The sequence below is a fragment of the Mus musculus genome, chromosome 15 (assembly GCF_000001635.26).
Source record: "Mus musculus strain C57BL/6J chromosome 15, GRCm38.p6 C57BL/6J".
Lineage (NCBI taxonomy): Eukaryota > Metazoa > Chordata > Mammalia > Rodentia > Muridae > Mus > Mus musculus.
This window is the reverse complement of record NC_000081.6, coordinates 51,645,046-51,653,044: the sequence shown is the minus strand read 5'-3', so window position 1 is coordinate 51,653,044 and position 7,999 is coordinate 51,645,046. Positions and strand designations below refer to the sequence as shown.

Here is a 7,999-nt window from a genome sequence, read left to right as displayed (position 1 = left end):
TGATTCATAGCTGATCGTGATGGGAATGAAGTTATTAAAAACTCTGGCCAAAAGTATGTGCCTAATTAACGTGAGCTGGATCTGAAGCAGAACCCTTACAAGAGGACTAAAAGCTTCTCTCTTTTTAGAAAACATTGATTTTTAGTGAGGGATAAAAGCTAAAGGCACTGTGACATTTTTATTTTCCTGAGGGGGTCCTAAAACATTTTAGCAATTTCCCTTCTGGCAAATGCCAGAATAAAAACCGTCTGCTTGGCACACCCAGCCATCCCTTTTACTGAAGCCCACGTCAGTATGCAGAGCCCCAGGGAATCCAGGGCAGTTTCATAGATGCCTGGGGACTGCAGGTGCTTGGTGAGGGCGTTCACAACCTTCAGAGGCCAGAGAGATGTGAAGCTGGATGTCAGGAGCACATGGATTGGGTTAGCAATGAGTGGGTTGTATAAAACTGTTCTTCAGCAAGTGGCAGTTAATGCTACAGTTAACAGAGGGTTTTTAATACCTCAGAGTCTGTACACTGCTAAGAACTGAAAATGAAAAACCAAGCGCAATCAGTCAGACGTTGAAGATGTTCAAGGTATGAAATATATAAAGGCTCATAATGGCTTGCATTTCAAAGGCATCTTTGCAGAATGCTATGACTTGTTAGAATTTATGGAGCATGATTAAGGAGGGTAGCCTTTGGTGGCAGATGATTATGAAAGAAAAGCCAGCAATGGTGGCAAAAGTGGCTGGGGTGGAGGAGAAACTGAGAAAGGGGTTTCGCTTGTATATAAGATATCTTCAAGAGCCTTTCTCACTGCAAGCTGACTGGGGACTCTATACACCCAATGAGATTTGCTTGGCTTCTAAGGACTAGATAGATGGGTTTTAACTGTGTCTTTCAGGATTCTTGTCAGCATCACTTTGAAGAAGAGTTTTCAAAGAACATTGGTGACAGTGGCAGAAGTGGCTCCTGGAAGTGGAAAACTTACAAAGTCCTGAAAGGGTAAATGTAGCGACATGTCAGTGATGTTCTGTGTGAATGTGGTACAAAACAGAGCCTGAGCATCAGAAGGCAGTGCACCAAGGTGAGTTTTCAGAGATCTCTGCCTCTTGACCTCCACCTTGTAAATATTGTGAGAATAGCTGAACATGGAGAGTGGAGGTGTGCTGGAACACTGTGTAGTTCCCATCTCCATAGGAAGAAGGGCAGATGATGACTCTTTTTTTGGGGTTTGTGCCTGGAGAAGATGGGAGAAGGACTGTGTCTTCTTCTTCGCACCACACCATCCTTTGTGAAGTCTCTTGAGCCTCTAAGTTTCACTTTCATCTCTTCCATCATCATACATACAATAACACAATATCAAAAGCCTCCCATGAAATAGAAAAAAAAGCCAAAACCCCCATCTATGAAAGACACTGAGGACAGTTGAGTGAGGGGCCAACATCCTGCAACAAGAGCACCCAAGACACCCCTTGTCTTTTACTAAAACTCACAGGGATCTTTAGCCAAGTAAAATCATAGATGGGGAAGAGGGCTGAGGGCTGAGCCTTTGATCGCCTTGTAACTTTTACCATAGCTATACGTACCTTAACCAAACTTGACTGGGCATCCTAAGACAAAATATATGCCTGTTTCCTGACATCAAGTCATGAACATAACTGCCTTTGGAAGAGGCTATAGGCAAGGATGCTGCTTATTGGCATACATACAGGGTAAAACTGAAACTCACGTAGAAGGATGGTTTATTTTAGACCATATTTTCCTCACATGGGAGAGAAGAAGGGAAGGGATAATCTAGATACACGATTGCCAGAGATTTGATCCACAGCTAGTTGGATCGTGAGATAAACATGCTTCACTCCCTTGTTAGAACAAGCCAGTGATAAAATAAAATGGACTAAGGTAGAATGGATCCACAGGGGAATCATAGATGACAATAGGTGTCTTATTCAGGGTTTCTATTCCTGGACAAAACATCATGACCAAGAAACAAGTTGGGGAGGAAAGGGTTTATTCAGCTTACACTTCCATACTGCTGTTCATCATCAAAGGAAGTCAGGACTAGAACTCAAGCAGGTCAGGAAGCAGGAACTGATGCAGAGTCCATGGAGGGATGTTACTTACTGGCTTGCTTTCCCTGGCTTGCTCAGCCTGTTCTCTTATACAACCAAGACTACCAGCTCAGAGATGGCACCACCCACAAGGGGAACTCCCACCTTGATCACTAATTGAGATAATGGCTTACAGCTGATCTCATGGAGGCATTTCCCCAACTGAAGCTCCTTTCTCTGTGATAACTCCAGCCAGTGTCAAGTTGACACAAAACTAGCCAGTACAATTGACCCCTTGCCAACTTGACACACAAACACATCACTAGTAAGCCTCAACCCTTAGTTTCTTATTCATCCCCAAGATCTTAACAACTTTAAAAGTCCCACAGTCTTTACATATTAAAAGTTCAATCCTTTTAAAATACCCAATATCTTTTAAAATCCAAAGTCTTTTTACAATTAAAAGTCTCTTAACTGTGGAAACCACTAAAATATTTTTTTTCCTTCAAGAGGGAAAAATATCAGGGCACAGTCACAATCAAAAGCAACAATTAAACTCCAACTGTCCAATGTCTGGGATCCAACCCACTATCTTCTGGGCTCCTCCAAGGGCTTGGGTCACTTCTCCAGCCCTGTCCTTTGTAGCACACAGCTTTTCCTCTAGGCTCTAGATGCCTATACTCCACTGCTGCTGCTGTTCTTGGTGGTCATATATGGTCCTGGCATCTCCAAAACACTGCATGGCCCTTTCAGTCCTGGGCCATCAATTACAACTGAGGCTGCACCTTCACCATTGGTATTCCATGGCCTCTCACAGTGCTGCCCTGCATGACCCCTTCATGCCTTCAAAACCAGTACTACCTGGGTGACTCTTATACATTACCAAGTCCTACTACAGCACAAGGTGCAATTTTGGCTATCTCTGGAACACAGCCTCTTTGTGATTTCAGAAAACACTTCCCAGAAGATGTCACTTCAATGATGCTGGTCTCTTCTTAATCACAGCTAATTTTTTTAGCTCCAGCTAACCAGCAACAATTGTCCCAGTAATGCAAAGTTTTCACTTTAGTAGTTCTGGTATCTTGTTAATCACAGCTGATTCTTCAGCCCCAGCTAACCAGAACCACAGAATCTTCACAATCAAAATAGCAATGGCCCCGAAAAGAGTCTTTAATTTTCCCTCTGAAATTTCACAAGCTAGGGCTCCATCTTCTGCACTGTCCTCAACACTATCTTCCAAGCTCCTACACAACATCTGACAGAGCTCTTAACAATGAATGGATCTTCAAGCCCAAAGTTCCAAAGTCCTTCCACAGTCCTCCCCAAAACATGGTCAGGTTGTCACAGGAATACCCCACTGTGATGGTATCAATTTGTCTTAGTCAGGGTTTCTATTCCTGGACAACATCTTGACCAAGAAGCAAGTTGGGGAGGAAAGGGTTTATTCAGCTTACACTTTCCACATTGCTGTTCATCACCAAAGGATGTCAGGACTAGAGCTCAAGAGGGTCAGAAAGCAGGAGCTGATGCAGAGTCCATGGAGGGATGTTACTTACTGGCTTGTTTACCTTGGTTTGCTCAGCCTGTTCTCTTATACAACCAAGACTACCAGCCCAGAGATGGCACTACCCACAAGGGGACCTCCCCACTCGATCACTAATTGAGAAAATGCCTAGAGTTGGATCTCATGGAGGCATTTCCCCAACTGAAGCTCCTTTCTCTGTGATAACTCCAGCCTGTGTCAAGTTGACACAAAACTAGCCATTACAATAGGTGATCAATTGAAGATTAGTACCAACCCAATTCTGCATGTAGATGAAGAAACAAACAAACAAACAAACAAACAAACAAACAAACAGACTCAGGAATAACCAATGTGATGAATGGCTTCATAGATGAATTGATAAATGCAGGAAGGGTGTCTTTTTTAGCCCACACATTTTTCTTTATATATTGAAACAAATTATTCTTATACAATGGATTTTGATCATGTTTTCCCATTCCGGTTCATTCCAGATCCTCCACATCTCCCTAGCCACCTACATTTATGCTCCTTTTCTCTTTCTCTCTTTAAAAGCAACATAAACCCAACCCAACCAACCAAACAAACAAGAAACCAAGAAACACATACATCTTCAGCACCACAAAACCATGAAACATTTTCTTACGCTAGAGAAGGATCTATAACCAGAGTCTTTGATGATGTTTATCATTCATTTCGGGATATAATTTATGGCAATACCAGAGGAATTTCCATTAACCAGCAGGGAAGTTTCAATTACTCTATTTGTAATTATGTATTTGTGTGTGTGTGTGTGTCTGTCTGTCTGTCTGTCTGTCTTTTTGTCTGCATATGTGTGTGCAATGCGTAAGGTGGTATTGGAAGATACCAGAAGAGGATATTGGATACCCTGAGCATGAGGTATATGCCTGCATACTAGGATGTTTGGGTGAAGATCCCATCTAGCTAAAACTCAAGCTCCAAGTTCAATGAGGGACATTGCTTCAGAAAATGAAGGTGTAGAATTTTATAAAGAAAGACTCTGAAGATCAGCCACTAGCATCCATATGCACAGGTGGGTCTACATGCCTGCATGCACACATATAATCTCACACACACAAGCTTGAAAATTTGGGGAATAGTCAACATGATCTTTTCTCTCCAATAATTTTGTATAGAAAAGTGTAGCACGCAGAGTATCTGGAGAAGGAAGACTAACCCGTATGTAAAGTAACACTTCCTCGCCAACTCAGAAAGCACTGAGGGTGGATACAAGGGAACAGTCACTTCAGAATGATGGATAGGCAAATGTCTGGCTCCTTCTCCTGCTGGTCTATCCATATCAATGCACCAGTCACTGTAAGTCTTGGAAATGACTGGCTGACACTGAAGTTAGATCCTGGAATTTTCCAACCCTTCATTCTTGCTCACAAACAGAAGTTTCTAGAAACTACTCTAGAAAGGAATAGTTCCCCTTCATATGAACTTTTCACAAACCTATATGTATATATGTTAATATACATAAATGTGTATCTTTTAATCCTCGAAAAAAGTGATTCCTCTTGAGTGGAAAAATAACTTCCTTCAGGGTTACTAAAGAACCATACTATTCGCAACTTGTATTACTTAAGAGCTGAGTTATAAAGACGTCAAAACAAAACCACCACTTATCACCAAAAGTGGAGTCGCACTAGTTAAGGTTTTGGCATGGCAGACAACTCCTGTCATGCTTGTTTTGTTAAGATCCACAGGAATATAGAAGGGGTTTTTGTCAGAAATGCTGATGAAGGTGACTCATATGAGTTTTAAATAGGAAAACACTCACAAGAAAGGGAGAGAGAGAAAGATTAAACGAAGAGTAAAATCCTCCAAGATTATTTTTCCTGTTTAAATGGAAACTATTCTACGGAGATTAGATAAATAGACGCTTCAGTAAAATCAACAAAGCAGTGAGCACTAGAGCAAATGGAAGCTTCTCCACTTTGTAGAGAAGTCACAAGTGATGAGCCATCAGATAAGGCCAACCTCCTCCACTACTTTTTGGATGTTAATAAACCAAAGCCTGTTGGGCATTCCCAACTGTAAACAATGGAAGTCAGGTCACCATTTCCATCACTACTGTATTTATTCTTAGGGCTCGTTTCTTTCTGAGCCACGATTGCCTTGGCCATCCTACGCACACCCAGTGTCTTTTAACCTCTTAACTTGCACCTTGTGTATAGATTTGTTCAAGAATAAACACTAACTGGCACAGAAACTCTGCTCTCATAGTATATTAAGCATGCTACCACTTGCCAGAATGAAGTTCGGTTGTTACACGTACATTTATAGATAGACACATATGTGTCTCTATATTCAGACGAATAGGCTTCTACACAGAGAGACTCTGCATATGAAAATGAGACCTTTATTTGCTTGTGTAATGTGACAAAATATTAAAATTAGAAAATTCAGGCAAGCACTTCAGAGTTTGCCAGAAAAATATCTTTTAAACTCCATGCAGAGTTGATCCACTTTCTTAAGAATGTCAAAAGTACCATGAGCCAAACTCAGCTTACAAACAATCTATTTAGTGCTTAGGACTGAGCATAAAATGTAAGAAAATGTACCCGCAGGTGAAGAAAAAGCAGAAATTAATCAGTCTAGCTTGAAAGGAAAACATGCCACAGCAAGCTCTGCTGAAAGACTTAGTAAAGAACCAGGTATTATACATGTGTTCCTGGTACCTGGGAGGGAGAGGCAGGAAGACTGTGAGTTCTAGGTCATCCTGGGCTATCTAGCAAGACTATAAAAAACTGTATAAATATATATAATTCCAAGCCAGATTTTCCTAAGTTTTCTAAAATTAGCTTGCCATCTTCATAACACAACCTTATTTGAAGGATTTAATATCAAGCCATTACCCTGACACAAAACAATAGGGACAGCTGTCTGAGTCCCAGCACACGGATACATCTTCCATATCACCCCCACATTCTCCATGAACACCTCCCTTGTCCCAGCTGTTCACCTCTTCTCCCAGCTGTCATCACACACCTTCCCCTGGCCTCTGTTACTTTTCCCTTCAAAGCAGGAATGAGCTGCTCATGGGTGTGCCACCCTAACAAGACTATAAATCTCAGGAGATAAAATCTGAATCATCATCAGTTTTATAAAAACCCTACCGGTCTCACTGTACAAGCTAAATAAACAGTTAGTATGTTAAACTAACAATGGAAAGAAAAGTGAGTATTGCTGCTTTTGCATTTTCAGACAGCGTGACACAATGCTGTCACTCACTGCTGCTAGTAGCTGCAGTGTTGTGTGACTCTGAGAGGTGAGCTGAGAGGTAGGACAGCATTTAAGTTCTTAATGCAGGAGCTGAGGGAGCTGAGGGAACTGGGGAGATGACTCAGTCCTGAATATAGAGCTATTTTTGATGGGCCCACTGAGGAGGGGGGATGATTGATACATAGTGAGCATAGGGTATGGATGCTGCACTATATCCTGGGTATCACCATAGCAAAGACCAGTCGGGCTCACAATGTCAATAGTATGAAGACAGAGAATGCTTGGGTAGCAGGTAAACACAAAGCTTTGAGCTAGATCTCCTGGGTTCAAATCCCAGCTTCACCATTGATTATAACCTTAAAGTATTTATAAGCTTGTGTGATTCAAGTCTCAAGTGCTTTGTGCTTTAGTTTTGTGATAAATGAAGTGGAAGTGATGAGCAGATATTAAATAGTTGATACCCATAGAAACAGGGCAGTTCTTGGTAAGCTTCTTACAGGCAGTAAGGAACAACTGCCCCAAACTGAAATTTTGGGATATCTTTTGTTTAGCTCATTGGGTTTGCAGTATTTGAAGAAAAAGACTAAGTAGAATTTGTGATAATCATAGTTTATTAAGAGCTCAGTACATGACAGGCAATGTGTTGACATCCTGTGAAGTGACACCTAGAGTCATTTTCTGGGTACTCTCATTGAGTCTTTGCAAGAAGTCAAATGGCATGGGCATTACTAATCACATATATATATATATCCTCCACTCTTTATGTAATATATATATATATATATATATATATATATATATATATTTATATATATTTATATATATCCTCCACTCTTTATGTAGCCCAGGCTGGCCTTGAACTCACTATATAGTCAAGGGTGGAGTTGAACTCATAATCCTTCTACTTTTCCTCAAAAGTGTTGTGATGATCATCATACCCAGATAATGATCCCATTTTACAGAAACAAATTGAGGATTGAAAAGTTGAGACCTTTATCAAATTTGAACTAAGAGCTGTGGAGGCATAGCTGTCTGGATGCAAATTCTGTGTACTTAACACAATAATCTACGTGAAGGTAAAAATATGTGGTAACTAAGCAAACAGCAGGAAGTAGATGATTGCTGCATCAGAACTTCTGGCTCCATCTTTCCTGGATTTTCCATCTTCTAGTTTAACTCGATCAGTTTTTT

At 41.0% G+C, this 7,999-nt stretch overlaps 1 long non-coding RNA gene across 2 annotated transcripts in view; it reads left to right on the top strand.

Annotated features, from left to right (window-relative positions):
* Nucleotides 1-393: 393 nt before the first annotated feature.
* Gm34562 overlaps nt 394-7,999 on the top strand; it is a 51,081-nt gene continuing 43,475 nt past the window's right edge. The window contains exons 1-3 of one of the 2 annotated variants that reach the window (XR_875334.1): nt 394-577; nt 888-1,070; nt 4,411-4,613. This is a non-coding gene — a long non-coding RNA (predicted gene, 34562). The remainder of the gene's footprint in view (nt 578-887; nt 1,071-4,410; nt 4,614-7,999) is intronic. The other variant, XR_384085.1, reaches the window with a different exon arrangement.